Here is an 18640-nt window from a genome sequence, read left to right as displayed (position 1 = left end):
GGTAAAACAAATAGGAAAATTTGTGTGCAAAAAACTAATTACATCCCATGATGCAACAGTTTGTATAACTACTAGCAGCAATAACACTCAGAAGTCATATTTTGTCTAACTTGCATCATTGGGAGGGATTTTGGCCTGCTATTCTTTAGGTTGTTGCTGATGTCTTTCCTACTGTGCATTGTTACACATTTTCCACTTTCCCTCTTACATCTTGTAGAAACACCAAGGATGAGGTAATTGTCCATCTTCCCTATTGATTTCTCCTTAATTTTAGAACATTTTTAGACACCCTCGAAAGTCATTTTCTATGTATTTACATCTTGGCATTGTGTTGCTCAACTGCTAGTTTTCCTGTTAAATCCTATACAGACAGCAAGGCTTGGGCAATTATAATCTGTTACCCCCCAGTTGCTGATGTCTTTCTGACTTGGCATTGTTTTAAAAGCCTGCAATTTTAAATCCTGTAAAGACAGCAAGGGTTGGGTAATTATGTATCTTCTTTATCTATTGTTCCCCAATTTTATACCATAATCTTGTACCCACAAAGCTCATTGTTAACGTCTTTCTGACTTGGCATTGTTCACTCCTACATCCTGCTTTCTTCTTAAACGCACTGGAAACAAAAGTTGCTGGGTAATTGTCTATCTATCTCTCTTTCTAACATTATCAGCTGCCAATGAAAGCCATTGCTGTTGTCTTTCCATTTCATCATCGTCTTACATGCATGTATTTCCCTCTTATATCCTATAAACCTATAGAGAGTGGGGTAATAGTGTATCTTCACTATCTATTACCTCCCAATTTTAAAACATAATCAGGTGGCCATGAAGGTCATTGCTGATGTCTTTCCAACTGGACATTGCGTTAAACACAAAACTGTATGTTCCAGAGCAGCAAACTGCCTGGAACTACTTTCCCTGTGAAATCTAATAAAAGCAGTAAGGATGTACCTAATTTTTCACAATTGTTTTTCCATTTTAGCTTAATCTTTTTTAATTTTTTGTTTATAGAAACAAACTTCACTGTGAAACATTTCTTTGTGTTTTTGCAGCTTTGACAATCCACCCAAATCTTTGCTGAAGAACTCATGCTTTTTCTCCCTGTTTTCTCTTTTGGGGTGAGATATTTTTATATCCACGGCTCCGTGGGGTTTCTTTTTGTGTTCTTGCTGCTGTCTCGCTGCTCTTGTCAGCTTTCTGGCATTTGTATTTGCAAACAGAGCAAAAACATATTTACAGGAATTGTTTGACAGTAGGGAAACGCTGAAGTTTTGCTCCCATGTCATACCTTGAAGCACATGTCGTTTGGTTTTTTGCTATTTCACCGTGATAAAAAGGCACTGGTCACTGTAGAGTCTTAGTCCATCTGTCTGTGTGTCCTCAAAGAGATGCTTGTCCTGGCTACAAGGGTCATTCAGGACTCAGGGACGAAGAAGAAAAGACACACTCTCGTCTCACTCAGTGAGACGAGAGTGTGAGAGTTTTTGCACAAAACAGACACAGAGCTTGGCTTCTGCTGGCTTGTTTTTATTGCACACTTGCAAAAACACAGTACAGATTTTTCATGCTGACGACAATGTAAAGAAACGTCATGCTCACTGTCGTGTGAAAATCAACATTTTGCAGATGATCCGTGGTTGAAGGGAGCCAAACTTGCTCGATATTTAGAGATTTGTGCTTTGCACTGGAGTGTGACTGCCGCTAATACATCAAATTAAACATTGAGACTGCTTACAAGGTCGTCCCTTTGTTCAGTTTGGATGCAGGTCCTTTAAATTCTGCAGAGAAAGAACAAAAAAACAAAGCAACATTATTTATCAAAGCAATAGATTCCAAAAAATGACTAAAAACATGATTCCTATCAGCACATTATGAGCGCTAGAAACCTTAAAATCATTTTGTTTCAGGTTTAATACACGGAATGCTGTGCATGATGAATTTCTGGTTATGTAAACTAATAAGACGCACCTCAGATCTTTTAAAACGTGATGTTTTGGAGCACTTTCAGTGGAAAAGATTTGACAATGTGACATCATGCTGAGGACAAATAAGCGGGAGCAGAAATATAAGAAGAAAAAAGAAATCTATAGCTTCTATCCCTGAGCTCTGCTGACAAAATGTCTTTCGGTGGTGTGGCTTATGGATTAACTAGGGAAAGAGAAGAGAAAATGAAGAGAAGAAGCCCCTCAGAGTCGACACCAGCCTGAGAAGCTCTGCCTCATCATCTAATGTTCCTGCTAATATTCCCAAATTATATCATTTAGACCTGTATCAGCGCTGGAGAATTAATCATCATTTCCCTGACACTGCCCTTCCCCCGGAGTTCATTAAATAAACTATTTCAGCTGCACTAATTTCTACAAGTTGTAGCTGTTTCTCTTCGGCCCTTCCGCCAAGCCCCGCTTTTTCTCTTGATAATCTGTTTACCCATAAATGTCACATTACATTTGCAAAGCATCTGGGTGGAGGTGGAGGTGGGTGTAGGGTGGTGGTGGGGGGACCACTGCTATCTTCTTGTACTGAGGGGCTTCAACGTGATTACCCGGCCTCATATTTTGGCGCTCCCTCTCTCTCTCCCTCCCTCAGACTCGTCAAATCCTTTTGATCTGAACTGTCTTCATAATCACTTCAAAAAGTCTTCCTGTGAGCGTGAGGGCTTTACAAATGGGCCTCCCTCTCCCTGAGTGGGTGCTGGTTGGGTTTCTTTCTACTCTTGAGCATTTGTAACGGTCCCTTTATGTTCACCGGTTTTCTTTTTCTGGACACATGACGAACAGAACAAATGCCATCATCTGACAATATGTATGCAAACAAACTTCTGTGTATTTTGCTGGGATGTTATGTGATAGATCAACACAAAGTACTGCAGAATTGGGAAGTGAAAAAGAAAATGTCAGAATGTTGTACAAATTGAAATCTACGGCATAAAACATACCATTCTTATGCTGAAACACGGTGGTGGCGGCATCATACTGAGGGTATGCTTATAATGATTAGGGTATATAACTAATAAATAATAGGAGAAGATATTTTCCTAATATTTAGCTGCTGAAGTCAGCTTTACCTTGCTATTGAAAAAGAATGATATATCCCAGCTTAAGAAGTAATATGAGCTACAGACTATCCATTCCAATCTGAGTCCATACGTCACACTTTAACCCCCCAGGTATGTGAAGCCCTTTTTTGTATCCAGTTTTACAATTAGGGCATGAGAGCAGTTTTTTGTAAATATAAACTGGACAGAGAAAGAGCCTGGAAATGATGCCTGCAGCCAGATAACCCTTAATATTAGTGTCAGTTTCTTAGTGTTCAAACACCAATGTCTGGTACAACCAGGGCTAAGGCAGTTTTAACCAGAATGAAAACCACAATATGCAGCTATGGGCTTTAGCATATTAATTTTTAGCATTAGCATGCTTTTTTTCATTTTAATTGTTCGATTATTATATTGTCTGAGGCAACGAGTTTATTACAAATTATTTTGCTAACTGTACCATGTAGGCACAGGTACACTACCATTATCACACTACATGACAGTTTTTGTGGCTGGGGGAGCAACAATTAGAGTTGGACTTTTAAACAAGTCAAAATAAAGTGGATAATTTGAACAAAGCATCTGTTTGAAAATTATGTGTTTTTTGATTTTTGTTAGATGTTATATGTATAATGTCTTCCTGTGGTAATATCCTAATTTTTAAAAATGTTTTAAGTCAGTGAGATTAGTTCAGTATATTTGTTTTTTAAGCAATGATACTAATTTTATCAGTGTTTTCTAGAAAATTATATTTTATGTATGAAAGTTCGAAAGGTTCTAGAGCAGATATATTAATTTCATACCGTGTCAATTTTGGTCTCTCCCAATGAAATTTTGAGCTATTTAAGCTCAGCCTTATGTCTTTCTGTAGGTACAACCGTCTCCAAATTGTACATCAACAGCAGCTCATTTCACTGTTGTAAAACTTGTCTTTCACTTTTCCCTTTAGATACCTTTAGTAGCTTGACTCCTTGTAGTGTCTCTGTTCCACCTGGCTTTCTCTGCTGGACACATTTTGTCAGTTACAACCACAAACTATTATATTTTTCTCAGATTTTATGTCACAGACTAACATGAAGTAGTGCCTAATTATAAGGTGAAAGGAAAATTATCTGTTCTTTATTAAAAAGATAGAAATCAGATAAGTGTGTTGTACCAGTGTATTCAGCCCCCATGTAATCTGATACTCCTCAGCAAAATTCTGTGCAACTGACTGCTTTCAGAGGTCAACCTCCGTATGATTTAATCTCAGTATAAATCCAGCTGTTCTGTGAAGGCCTCTTTTTGAGAACATTAGTCAACCAACAGCTTCATGAACACCACAGAACACTCCTGGCTGGTTTTGGAGAAGTTCAAAACAGTGCCGGTTGTATCCCAAGCTTTGAACAACGTACTGTGTACCGTTCTCCATCATCTGAAAAGAGAGAACGGAACAACTGCAACCCTACCATGTCATGGGCACCCACCTAAACTGAGAGGCAGGGCAAGGGGAGCTTCAATCAGAGAATCAGCATGGTTCCTCAGGTGGAACTACTGGGATCCAAAGCTCAGCTGGAGGAATCTGTTCACTCCACAAATAGAAAGAGCAAAGCAACTGTTGATAGAAAGCCAGTAGATATCCTTTTTGCAGTTGGCCACAAACCATGTAGAGGACACATGTGGAAGAAGGTATTCTGATGAGATGACATGAAAATTATTTTTTAAAAACACTTAACCTTACTCTAAACATACCATCCTAATGGTGAAACATAGGGTTGACAGTGTCATGCTCTGGTTTGACAAAGAATTGACCCAGGATGGGTTAAAACAAATTTACGCCACACATTTCAGATTTCTGTTTGTACAATATGTTGCTAATCATGCTAATGCAAAAATTAGCATGCTAAAGTTTATATAAAGTTAGTAGATTGTCTCCTTGTTAAACTGAGCCAGCACATTACAGAGTGCTCAGTCTGAATTATTTAGAGAGCTTCAACAATTCTAAATAATAATAATAAGTAATACATTTTTTACATTGAACATTGATTAAATATCAAAGCTGCACTCCATTCTTGCATAAGTACATACAGTACAATGAAAAGAATTTAACTCTGGTAAAATTAGATTTGATGTTTAAATGTTATCAACTAAAAATTATCAAACTATTTATGTATTTCTTACTCCTTTTACGTTACTTAGGTGATATCAATAACCCAATAATGCTTCTGTAAAATGATAAGCCCTTTTAAGAGATGCTGTGAGCAGCTGACCGGCCTCAGGGTGCACACAGGTAAGTCCAACCAAGGTGGCACTGCAGAACGTGACTTAATGAAGCGCAGCTATGAAATTATATTTGAGTGGGCTACAATTACACCACGGTTTACAGCCGTCTCCCAGCCTTGTCTCTACCTGCTCCGCTCTGCGGAGATTTACTGACTGTTTCTGCCTTACAGATTTGGGGTCGTCACTAGCGTATGTTACGCACGCTAGGTTTGCAGTAAAGCTGCATCATTTCCCTGTGTGGTCCAGTTTGTATCTTGCAGTGGATCAAGAAAAAGGGTTCAACTGTAATAGACTACGCCGGCCTTTCAGTATATTTTAATATCCTGCCCCTTTTGACCCTGAGAGGATTCCCCCTCCCAAGTCTGACACTGTCTATGTGCACTGGATGGATGGATGGAGGTGGGAGCAGTATCGGTGGCAGCGTGAGGAGGTGGGGAGGTGCACCCCTACCCCCTTCTTGCTCCGCCGCTTCAACAATAGCATTTGCATATTTTTATACTCCGTCTTTCCTCTCTCCTCTCTCTCAAAGAAAAACAGCCCGGAGCGTGAATATTCCAGCAGCGGCAGCAGGCGTGCAGAGGGAAAACGGAAGCCAGAGAGTGCGTGTCCGCTTTTGCTTTAGGAGGACACACATGCACCCACATTCAGACTTACATACACACAGGGCCCTTACCCCTAGAGGTTCTGCATCAGGAGGAGTGAGGAGGACGGATGACCAAAGTTTAGTGTTTGTGAGGACTCCTAAAAGACAAAAAATAAAGGAAAAGGCTGAAATTGCAGTCAGGCTCAAAGACAAGAACAAAATAATTGCTACAAATATGGTTAAATACCGTTAACATTGCTGCCAACTTTACATATGGCTTGACTAAACCAGTTCACAAATATTTTACATTTTTATTTAACATTTGAAATACATTGCATGCTACAGAATCTGAAAACAACTAATTTTGGTAACATTTATATCGCTGTATTAGCAATAGTCTTTTTGACGTTAAGATTTTACAACTGCACCTAAAAACTATGTATTCTTCACAAAACTGTAAATTAGATTTTCAAATATTTTGTTTTATATTGACCATCTCCCTTTTTATCATTAGTACTTCTCTTTGGCTTTGTATTTAAAAGCTAAAAGCATGCACTCTCTTCTCTTATTGGTCAATTCTGAGAGGTGCTTGGTCGTCAATCAAGCTGATTGCAAATATCTCAGATGTGAGCAACTTCTTTATTTACAAAGGTAAGAAAATTAGCAACTCTTAATTCATGAGAACATATAAAAGATCTACCTTAAAAGAAATGGTAGATCACAACCTCATTTGAGTTTTCATTTTAACCAAAGCATTTTATCATTTTAGTAATTTTTTTATTTACTTGTTAAATGTCAATTCACATAAGACTCTCTTGAAATATGTGGCTCATAAGCTACTTAATGAAAAACAAAGGTTAATTTCATTAAATACACTTGATCCATTTATCCATGGTTTTAAGAATATTTTTAATGTGGACAGATGACCAGGCCAATGTTTTCTTTACTGTTTTTTTCTAGGTATGTTGCTATCATGAGTATTGAAAATTAATTCAGACAAAATATTATTTGATATTTATTAACCTGATAAACAACCAATCAGTCCATTACCTGTTGTTTTCAATTACCTATACATCACAAACCATTTTTTCTATTACAGCACCTACTTTTTTTAGCTCCTGAACAAATGTTGTTATTTAATTGTATTGTAATTAATATAATTTCACAGTTTAATTTACGATAGTGTTGGCATGCCTATTAACATGGAAATTTCCTAACCATATGTTTAGCATGCTAGTTTAGCATTGTGCTAGCATGCTAATTCTTCAACCATAGTTGAAGCATGCTAATTAGCCAACCAGAGCATTAGTATGCAAATGTTTCAACAATATTTGTAGCATGTTAGTTTACCATGGTTTTAGCATGCTAATTGTTCAACCCTACTGCTAACATGCACATTTTCCAAACATAAATATAGCACAATCATTTTTCTAAGATACCATTATCATTCTAATCTCTAAACCATACCATTGGCATGCTATATCTTACATTTTTTTTTTTTTTTCAAATAATGTTTAGCATTTAGCCTGTCTGTAATTTTCTTAACAATTTTCCAACATTTGCCACTTAAACATTGTTCCCTCTCACATTTTCGGGCTCTGAACTCCTACTCTGAGACACTGCAGGGGCTGTTTGGATTATAGGGTACAGTAAACTCATAGTAGTTTAACTTAATAGATCTTTCTTGAGAACTGTTGACACATTGCTTAACCATCATCGCCTGAATTTGAACAACTGAGAACTGTTTATACATAAAGAAAGATTCTAGATCTGAAAATGATCCTAAAAAGAATAATTTTTTTCTATATTTTTGTAACAAAAACCGCTTTTATTTTGAGAGTGATCATCATAATGATCAATATAGAGTATACATAGGATGTTTAAGATAGAGTAATCAATGGAATTCAACTAGAAAACAACTTTTTCAGCATCGGTTTGTCAAAGGTGTGACACAAGATCTTGTTGCTGCGTTTTTGTCTGTATGCAAATCTCAAAGAGACGAGAAATACTGAGCAACAAGAACAGCATTATGTAACTGTATCATTCAGACATGCTGACAATGCAAGGAGACGCATGTTAGTCATTGTTAGGAAGAGAGGATTTGTTTGTGGACTAATCCAGAAGGGTCTCAGACGAACACAGCCGTGCAAACCGTGGAGGACGGAATTTAAAACCAGCCATAACTGCAGAGAATGCTTCGCTAAGCTTACACCTCCACCATGAAGGTTACACTCAGAGGATAACTAGATGCACAGCAGAGCTGCATGTAATTTCATTTTACATGACACCCTGCGTTATATAAAGTTCAGACAGACAAAGGAGGCGTCCCTGTGGAGGACCTTGATTTGGCTTCTGAGGCTTTAGTTTGAGGCAAAATGAAAAGCAGCATGTGTGTTGCCAGATGTAGTGATGAAGAGTTGCTTTTTGTCCCAAGCTGATGGCAATGGATGTGTTAAATCTGACACCACCTTCCACATGGTGTGAAAGGTGCTCCTGAATGATGTGAAAAGGATCTATATCAGGACAGAAAACCTGCTCCAGATTTCAAAAATGCTCGTCCAATGGGATTTTCACACATAGACGCACATATTAAGTGCACATGTTCACCAGCACCAACAGCTGATGAGCCAAAAGTCGAGAGGGATATTTGACTTGACAGTGTATGCTGAGGCAATTCCCCAACAACAAAGTTCTATTGTACTCAATTCTGTGATTCATTGTTTAATTCCCCTCTAACTGCTGGTCGTTTAAAGAAGCTAATGATCCCTTGAAGTAAAAAACATGCCAAAAGGATGTTTTTTTAGAAAAACTGACTTCCCCAACCAGCTCAGCAGTTCAGTACCATAGTTTGCAGTTTGAGCTAATGCCTGCTAGTGAGTAACATCCGTTAGGTGTGACCTCAGAGGGGTTGGCGGACAGCGTGCGATCTCCTGAATGCCGCTTTTGTGGTGCCGCTGGCTCAAACGCTCACGCCTGTTCTGGACAAAGACAGGCGGGAGGAGACAGTGTGGGGGAATAACAAACCACAAAGGAGAGGGGGCCTTGTCTATTTTTTCTCTTGAACGCCCTTTAGAAATTTAGGAAAACTTGGATTTCCCCTCCTAATACCTTGTATCTGATGGATAAATCTCCATGATGCACCCTGAAAGTAGTGAGTATTATTTTTGCCATCCTCAAATAATCATTCGCCACAATAAACATTCTCTGAGACACAAATAAATCATCTGAAAATCCTCTAAGAGTACTTTATGTACTTTTTTATCTGATTAATGAGTAGAAATAAATATTTCACCTGTATATAGAGAACGACCTTTATTGGTAATAGATTACATGCATTTAAGAGGGTTGAAAATTGTGATTTGTTTCTACCACAGATTATTAAATCTGAAGCTCTGTGCTTTTGGAGGATTTGGGAAATTACTGATTTTGTTGGCAACATTCATTTGGGGTTTGCACATCCCCAAAGGAATGTAACAGACCATCATTTATTGAGACATCAATATAACTAGCTTATTGAGTTTACAAATGATCCTCAATACCTCTTATTAAGAATTACAGCAGTTAGTTTATAAGCAACAACTAATTAAAATTAAAATGTCATTTAAACGATTAAACTCTAAATACAGTATGTCCATTTTGTTCTTAAGTTTAGCCATGCCATTATTTTTCATAAACCTAACGGTGTAAATATTTATTATTAAACTAAATAATGACATTTGTCTGTAAACCCCACCATTTTTTTGTTCAACAATATATATATATATTTATTTTCAATATATTCCATAAACATATCTTTGATGTAAATCTAGCCATTTCAATTTTCATCAGCCTCATTTCCCCTCAACCTAATGATCTTGGTATGTTGCCTACAAGCTAATGATGTGGTTATTTTGATCACATCTGACCCCATAATTTCTTCAGTCTAACAGTGTCATCAGCATGGAATTGTCCTTTTTCATAACCACTCCATTATGCCATTATTTTTAACTTTCATTATGTTTACAAACCCATCCGTGTCATAATGTTCCTGAACCTAACCATGTCACTGTTTTTTTCTAAACTTTACCATGTTGGTATGTTGACATAAACCTCCTGATACAGGTATTTTGGCTAATCCTACCCATGTTTCGATTTTTGCTACAACCTGAATATGCTACCATTCATAAACTTTATCTCTATTTCCCTGTACCTGAAACTTCCATTTTCCTCAAGCCTAACCATGCTGGTTATTATTCCTTCCATAAAAGTGGAAAAATTATGTTTTCAATATCTTTCCCAAGCCTATGTCAATGATTTTCCTGCACATAACAGTGTCATCAGTTTATAAGTAAATCACTTTTGTTTTCACAATTGTTTTAATGTCACAGTTATTATTAGTTTTGTAAACCTAACTCTGTCATTTCCCAAACCTGTAATTATGTTTCAGAAACCAAACCATGTCATCATTTTCCAGATCCTTACATTGACATAATTCTTCCAAATTCTTTCTTAAACTTAGCCATGTTTGCTTAAATCTACCCTCATTTCCATAGACCTAGCCATATTTAAACAATACCTTAAACCTTGAAGTGTTTTTGTTGACCATACAACAAACTAAACATGTCATGTACGTGTTTTGCTGTTTCCTAACCCTAACTTCCCAGTTATATTTGTTGACATCTTACTGTAACGGCTTTTTAAAACATAATCTGCTGTGGAGAACAGCTTTATGGATCTTTAAGAAGAATCTGAATATTTCAGTGTTTAAGTTGACGCTGAATCAACCTTTAGACCGTATGGGTGTTTTGATCAATCTTTATTAAGTGATTTTGGAGCAAAAAAGGAAGCATTTTGTATAGTACATCAGAAGTCAGATACTTAAAGTGTTTTACACCAATCTTGCCAATTCAAGCTTGTAGCCCCTATGTTTTTAGGGTAGTGCAGCCTGTAAAGTTTTGCTAAATTGGCCAATATTAACTGTAACTCATTTTAGGTGACCTTAAATCTAAACAGTGATCGTTGCATATTGGGAAAATGAAACCTGCTGAATGAAAACAGCTCTAGTTCTACTTTCATCGGTAAAAATGACTGTAGGATGCTGCACATGAAGCCATAATCAACTGTTTATAGTTACAGCAGTTCAGCTTAATGCCTCCAACATGGCCGACAGAGGGTAAATTACATCACCTAAATGAATGCCCTCTGTTTCAGATCATCCAGCTGCATGTTTCCAGTTTACCCAGTCTGGGTGTGTGAGTGTGCCAGGAGCTGTAAGCTAAGGTGGAATAAGGAGAGGAGGGAGGGCCATCCAGAAGAAGATGCATGTAAACCCATTTCCAAACAAATGGGCCAGTGTGCACGGAGCCACAGAGAGATGCCATAACCATCCACTGTGCATAATGCCTGCATGAATCAAGACTTCCCCGGCTGCCGAACGTGACCGCACAAGCTCGAGCATGAATAGGACACGTCAGCCATTTATATCATCAACAACAGTTGCAGACCCCAGTGGTAATTATTGTTGCAGACAAATGAATGCCACGGCGAGTCAGCTGCACTTTGTTTAGATGCAGACTCAACCAGAAATAAAACCAGTTGGATCAAGGTGTCCCCATGAGAAGTTTTTTCAACTCCAGCTTTTCACTTATATTTTATGTGCTACCCTAACACATAAAAATAAAGGTCCACCAATACTAATACTCTGTGTAAACAGGACAATTTAGAAAGTTTATATTTTTATTTATTTAAGGGTTCTTAAGGTTTTTTTCAACTGACCTGTGTCCATTTGAAACAGCAATGATAGTTGGACAAAACTAAATGAACCTTAATGGGAAAACAATTTGGGCAGATGAGCAGGGAGGGGGGGTTGGGAGGAGCACTGATAATTCTAGGGACAGTTCACCAAAATATTACCCAAAACCTTATACAAATGTGTAATAAATAAAAATGAATTATGAATATAATGGCCATGGAGGCCTGTGCAGAAACCTGCAAATTTATAGAGATGTTAAATTCCTCCTTACTATACAAGACAACTTGAGGTAAATTTACAAACAAAATGGAAGAAAAAATTTAAAACCACATTCGTAATTGCTTAACATCCCACTAGTGGCATGTGGACCCAACACATTTACAGTTATTTCACCCAGACACCAGTGGTCCCTCCGACCCCTCCTTCCAGTAGTGCAACTGCAGCATAGTCTAAGTTAACACACAAAACTGAAGACAAAATGTTAACTGGATGCAAACTTGCGTTAAATTCCAGTGGTAATACCAACATGGGGCCCAGTGGGGGCTGCCTTAAAAAAATTTTTGGGAGTCTGGGACTCTTTGTTTAGTGAAAACCTTGGTGGTTCCTGTCAATTTTTAAGGAAGTTTACATACCAAAAAGATGCAAAATTTCCTATGGTGCCAACAAAGGGGGTATTAAAGGGCCAAGAAATTAGCAAGTTGGCCATCTCCCCTCCTGGCATCCCATTGGTACCATGACTGGTACCAATGGGCAATTATGCTATGTATTGTTAGCGTCATAGCATAATTGCCTAAGTCGTTTTTGACTTAGGCAATTACGAGGAGGGCGGCTTTGGGGTGTTTTTGCAACTTCAAACAAATGTACATATGAAATTCACCAGCAAAATTAAAATATCTCTTTGGCAGGTTAAATTTTCTTCCTTATTATTACAATCATACCTTTACCTTTAATTGTAATTTCCTCTTGCTTTGGTGGTTAATATCTTTAATCAATGCTAAATGGCTAAATTAAAGGCGGTTAAATTGTATCTGGGTATATTCAGAGCAAAATGAGGTCCCCAAATTGATTTGCTATGATGCAAAGTGTTTACAAGTGCTGGTACAGTATATATGTGAAACAGAGCCTAAACACCTGATGTTGTCTTTGAGATGCAGCCTAAACAACAAGGCATGTTATTCTTTCTGATTGCTGAGTTTCCAACCTGCACAAGTCCCATTAGAGCAGCATATTTTCTGCTCATTTGCTGAGCATCACGGATCATCAGCTGGATGCTGCAAGCCTTCATTGCAGGCATTCTGTTTGCTCTGCTCTACAAGTGGAGGACTGTTCCACAAAAAACATACATGCACGCACTTCCATGTGTTGCACGCCATGCGGACAGGCGGGCTTCACCCTGAGAGGCCTGGCTCTGTGTCAGGGACCCCACCAGCTACCATGCATGGCAGTAACAGTATGCAAACAAACAAATGTGTTTGAGGGACTGCACTGTAGCGCCACAGCGATGCAACAGGGCAATCATTTATCCCTTATTGGGACCGCTACAATGTGGAGCCCATAAAGACCCACAGATGACATTTCCTCCCCGTTTCCCTTATGAATATCAAAAGCGAGGCCACAAAAACAACGCACGGGGAAACATTACAGCCCTATTATTGTATTTGCATTACCTGTAATAGGCGGCATATTGGTTGCTGTATTTATTGCCATATCAGCCCTGGCATGGCTGTAAACACTTGCTGATTTATTAGCCATCCAGACTTTGCCCAAACATCACACGTAATGACTTAGCAAATGGTGCAAAGGGATATTTTTCTTGCTTGTGGGTTTTCCGGAGGATTGACCAGACTTAGCAGGCAGCTTTGGTGTTGGAGGTTGACTGCTTCCATCACAGATGGAGGATCTCAAGAGCGTTATTTTCCTGGCTCGGACCCAGATTTGTGCTTCTATTTGCACAGCTCTATGTCCAGAGTCACTTTATGCAGTTGGGTGATGTTACTCTTGTTTTCCGTGAATTGATTCCATCTAATTATGGTGCTCAACCTCCTCATCTTCCACAAAGTTACATAGAACTGGAACCGTTAAGTTGGTTAAACAAGCAACAACAAAAAAAACAAGCAATGAGAGACGGGTTTACCCAAGGTGCACTCGTTCCTCTGTTATCCAATTTTACTGGGATTTGGAATGATTTGTGCCTGACTCCCCAAGGGAAATAAATACTTTGATTAATGTAATCCTGGGAAGGGAGATGCCACAAACCCCCCCTCCCCCCTTTCTCTTTATCCTCAGGGACCACAACTGTTCAACAAACAAAAACAAGAAGAAGAGGACTCTGCAGAGACATGCAAACCAACAACTGGACGAGTGCTGATTTGATTTGTGGCGGATTTATTATTTTTATTAATTACTCCGCTTAATACACAATATCAATCTTGATTAGCATGTGTAATGCAGTCTAACAGGACGTTAAAAAATTTCAGCGTGTCCAGGCACCAATTTACATAAACAATAAAAGTGTGGCTCATTTTGATGTCACTCCTGGAAGGCGAGAGGAGGTGCAGACTGCTTTTATGTCCCCCACTACCCCCAGTCAACAATACATGAACAGAAGGACCAGTGGGGCTCCAAACACACACCTCATACAAACACACACCTTTCTCCTCTGACTCTAAAAGCTGCTCTTCAGTCTATCTTCCCCGATCTGTCGCCCGTCACTCACCTCTTCACCAGCCGGCACAAGTGGCTTCTTTTTATTTATTTATTAATCGCTGTTTGTGTGTGACTCGCCGTGTGCTGCCTCCTTTGCATCATTTCAAACTAACCTCAGTGCGATTTAATTTGAAAGTAAAGCACACCTCAAATTTCTCATGAGCATGAATGCCATAATAACTGTTGGCATTTAATTTGAGCGGTTCTTTTACCAGGTAGGATTGCAGCTTGTGCCAAACTTTTTCTAATTTACCTGGGATTTTCTCTGAAGAACTCTACCAGTTGTCAAGCACAGTTGCAGCATCATGCTGTGGGACTGGTGTACATACATGCGGAGAGAAAGGGTCGCTACATGTGCTTGAGTAATTATTTCTAAAAACAGAAACTGGTTTGAATTTACTGCTTTTCCTTTCTAAAGAATGTCTCAAATATCAAGTACAGTGGCAGCATCATGGTGATGGACTGGTGCGCATACATGTGTATGGAAGAGTGGTTACAGGGGCTCAAAAATTACAAGAAAAGAGTTTGATTCGTAAGTTTCAATTTACTATGGATTTTTGTATTAAGAGTGTCGAATCAGCTGCCAAAAATAGTAGCAGCATAATCCTGTGGGACTAGTGCACATACATGTGTGGAGTGGGGTTGTGATAGGTTCTTGAGAAATGATGCTTGAAAACAACAAACAGAGGCACAAGTGTGAATTTATTGTGGATTTCATCCAAAAAAGACTCTACCAGCTGTAAAGCATAGTGGCTGCATCATGCTGCGGGACATGCAAAGTGTATCTGCAGGGGGATAAGCGTTTTTATGGGTGCTCAATTAAAATTAAAGATAAAACAACTTAGCTGGTTAGTCAGACCATGTCACTTTATAATATCTTGTCAAGGTGACCTGCACTACACATTTGTTTTTATTTTTATACACCTAATAACTAGCAAGCACATGTTCACCACAGACTATGAGCAAAAAAAATATATAGTAGCTTGTTAACTCACCTTGCTTTTTGGTTTATGGGTAAATTTATCTCATTCCTCACCCAGTGCTCACAATTTAATTCAACTTAATCAAGTTTATTTATATGGTGCTAATTCATAGCCACTTGCTGGACATTTGCAGGTGCTCTTTATTATTTTTCATTCAATTTTGCTACTTTTTGCATCGTTCAAAAAGCCACAATGTTAATGTGGATACATTTTTCATTAACAAATGTATACATTTTTTTTTAAATTACAAATAATAAATCATGCTTTTTTATAGTGTTTGTTTGTTGATTTTGCTCAGTATGGTTCCTTTGTAAGTCTTGAGCCCCTGCCTCTTTAAAGGCTTCTGTACGGCTTTGCTGGTGCATTGTCCAAAGAGAAGGACTACCTCCAAATTCTTCAACTTTGCTTAAACTCCACAACTAACGTCCTGCCACAAACATGCCAAAAGCTTGTTGATGACTAGCAATGAGTGCGAAAAGGATGCAAATATCGGTGGCAAGAGAAAATCCACAAAAAATTCCAACAGGTGCACCCAGGTGAACTTGGAAACAACAAACATCATCTTTACCTGCACATCAGAGCATCTACAAGCTGCAGGCCTCATTCATGTAGGGCAATAGCATGTCTGCCTCCATGAAGGATATTAATAATAAGAAACCTGTCTGAATCAGGGGAAAACCCCTATTCCTGTCTGAAAGTGAAGGCATGCTTGAAGCCCATTTAATTAACGGTGTACATTATCATGTAAGTGCTGCAAGTTCGGCTTTAAATCAGCGTTTGGAACTGACACACTCAACGTATGTCGGATTATAGCGAGCTGGACCGTGCAGAGGGGTTATAAGGAAGGAGTGCAAATAAATTTTGTAGCCCACAGGCAACTTTAAGTGTGCCATAATTAAAAAGCGGCGGGAATTGCATCAATTTAATGCGAATATGCGGCGGCAAGCCACAGAAGTGTCTGAAATTTACGGCCAAAAATCAGCTTTTATGGAGAGGAAAGAGACAATAGATTAATGCACGCTAATTGATTTCCCCTTAATTCGCTTTAGCTGGCGTGCGACAACCCTATATGTAAAAAAATCCCTCATTTAATCAATCATTCGCGCTTTGCAGGACATGCATTCTGATGTTCCCGAAGCAGATCTCCTCCCGAAGGCGCACAGAGAGACAAGTGCAATCCGCATACTCCCGGGATGATTGGGGAATCCCTGCAGCTTTTATTTGCAAAGAATTCCCAAAAGTCCTCGCTCCGCCATATGTTTGCATGAAAATAGCCAGGCTGGCTCAGACTGGGCTGCTGCACATGGAGGCCGGCCTAAAACCGGGCCTTAAGAGGCAATGTTGCAAATCTGGTGCGCAGGCGCGTGCAATGCGCCACAAATTACCATTTTATCTTAGAATAAAATGTTGATAATTATATAAATATAGAATTAGATATTTGGCTCACACTCGTTTTTAGATCTCTAGTGCGTCATCAGATTACGTTTGCGCCACTAAAACATGAGTTTAAATTTTAACCAAAAAGAGGGGTTATTAAAATCAGACTTGTGTATTAGATGAAATTGGTTGTTTAACGTAGAAAAATACAAAAAAGCTATCACAAAGCAGCTGATTGGTGTCTAAATGTCATCTATTTTTAATCTAAATTTTAAAATAAAATAAATTAGGCATTTTTTGCGCAAACCTGGAGCATAAATGGGTGGCATTTGCATCATGAGTGAGCGCGACACCTGGCGGATTTAATGACTAAATCATATTCGCACGCCCATAAAAAATAATAAATAAAAAAAACTGACAGGAACTAAATAAAAAAATCTATATAATAGAAATAAACTAAATAACGTAAAGTCTTTTTGCTGGCGTGTGGGGCTCCACATGAAGAAGAAGAAGAACATAATTTATATCAATCAGTTTGGGTCACACAAAGATGAAAAGTGTTTTTTTTTCAACTCAGCTTGCGCATAAAGTTCTCCGAACCCCCCACATAACTCGTTTTTCATCTCGACTCCAGTGCACAAACATACAGCTTAATGCGGCCAGTGTTCCCCTCTTTTATTGGCCTCACCATGGCGACGGGGCGCGGGGCTCAGAAATGCAGCTCCCCACCATCACCATCAGCGGCTTGGAAAGAGGGAACCCCCGTGAAAAACGGAACATTCCACCTTAAAAGTTCAGAAGCTCTGACGGGAAACATTTCTAGTTTTGGCCGACGATTTTTTTCTCGGCGCGCATGCATGTGGAGATTCGCGGCTTAAACTTTAGGCAAACTTTGCAGCAGCCAGATCGATTTGCGTCAAACGATTTCATATTGCTGCTGCCTTCATGAGCCCCTATGGACGATCCAACCGAGGGGGTCTTCCTTCTCTCACACTCTCCCCTCTCTCCCTTTTTCTCTGTCTTTCTTCCTCTTGCTGCTTAAAATGTGATTGATTGCACTTTTCTCCGGTGGACATTCCCTACAAAACAGCGCAGCTCCCCCATCTGCTCGCCGCGTCTGCGTTTTTTGCGCAAAAAAGGCACACTCATTTCCAGGATAAAAAAAGATAATAATATATAACATAATTGGATTAAAAAATCTACCGATTAGGGGGAGAATGTTTCTCCTAGACTGGCACAAAAAGGGTTGAAATGTCGCGTAAAAGACAACCAAATGCGCAAAGAAAGACGCCGTGAAAGTCGGATAAACCTGAAAGGAAATTCACAGATAATTGTTGACTTACCTTGTGTCCAAGAATGAAGGAAATAGCTTCAGTTTGTTCCCACGGAGCGTGTAAATGGTTATCTCCCTTCCCCGCGACTCGCTGCTCCCTGAGATTTTCTTTCCTCTGCCTCGACTGAGCAGGAGCGCTCCTCGGCTCCCGCTATTATTTTCACTAAAATATATGAAAATTTATGCAAATGAAAATCAGCACTAACTGTTCGTCTCTTGTTATACTTGGGGATGATTTTTTCCCCCTTCGCTCCCCTCTCCCCCCTCTTTTTCCCCCTTTGCATACAAAATAAATGAACTCCCCCAGCAGGAAACTTGGGGGACCCTTTTTTTCTTTTTTTTATATATGTAATAAGCACATAAATAATAAATAAACACATCATATATCAGAGGAGTGTGCGCACTGGTTTCTAGGGAATATTTCCTAGAATGGCTTTTGACTCGCCTTTAATGAATGTTGTACATCCTTTTTCCAGAGATTCCAGGGCTAGTAAGTTTAGCCAGAAATCCTCACTGTATATTAATGCATAGAGGAGGGGCCCCATTCAATCGCTCTGAGGAAATGTTCTTGGACATTCCTGTCCAATAAAACACTTTAAAAGGTAAAAGGTGAGAAAATGTGGAAAAGACGT

The 18640-nt window shown here is 39.0% G+C and overlaps 1 long non-coding RNA gene across 1 annotated transcript; it reads right to left on the bottom strand.

Annotated features, from left to right (window-relative positions):
- Positions 1-1510: 1510 nt before the first annotated feature.
- Positions 1511-18226, bottom strand: LOC124861313. The gene is made up of 3 exons (XR_007036594.1): positions 18019-18226; positions 5969-6036; positions 1511-1777 (listed from the first exon to the last, which is right to left on the bottom strand). It is a non-coding gene; the product is annotated as an uncharacterized LOC124861313 (long non-coding RNA).
- Positions 18227-18640: the final 414 nt, after the last annotated feature.

Source organism: Girardinichthys multiradiatus, chromosome 24, assembly GCF_021462225.1.
Source record: "Girardinichthys multiradiatus isolate DD_20200921_A chromosome 24, DD_fGirMul_XY1, whole genome shotgun sequence".
NCBI classification, from domain to species: Eukaryota; Metazoa; Chordata; class Actinopteri; order Cyprinodontiformes; family Goodeidae; genus Girardinichthys; species Girardinichthys multiradiatus.
This window is presented reverse-complemented; position numbering and strand designations above follow the sequence as displayed.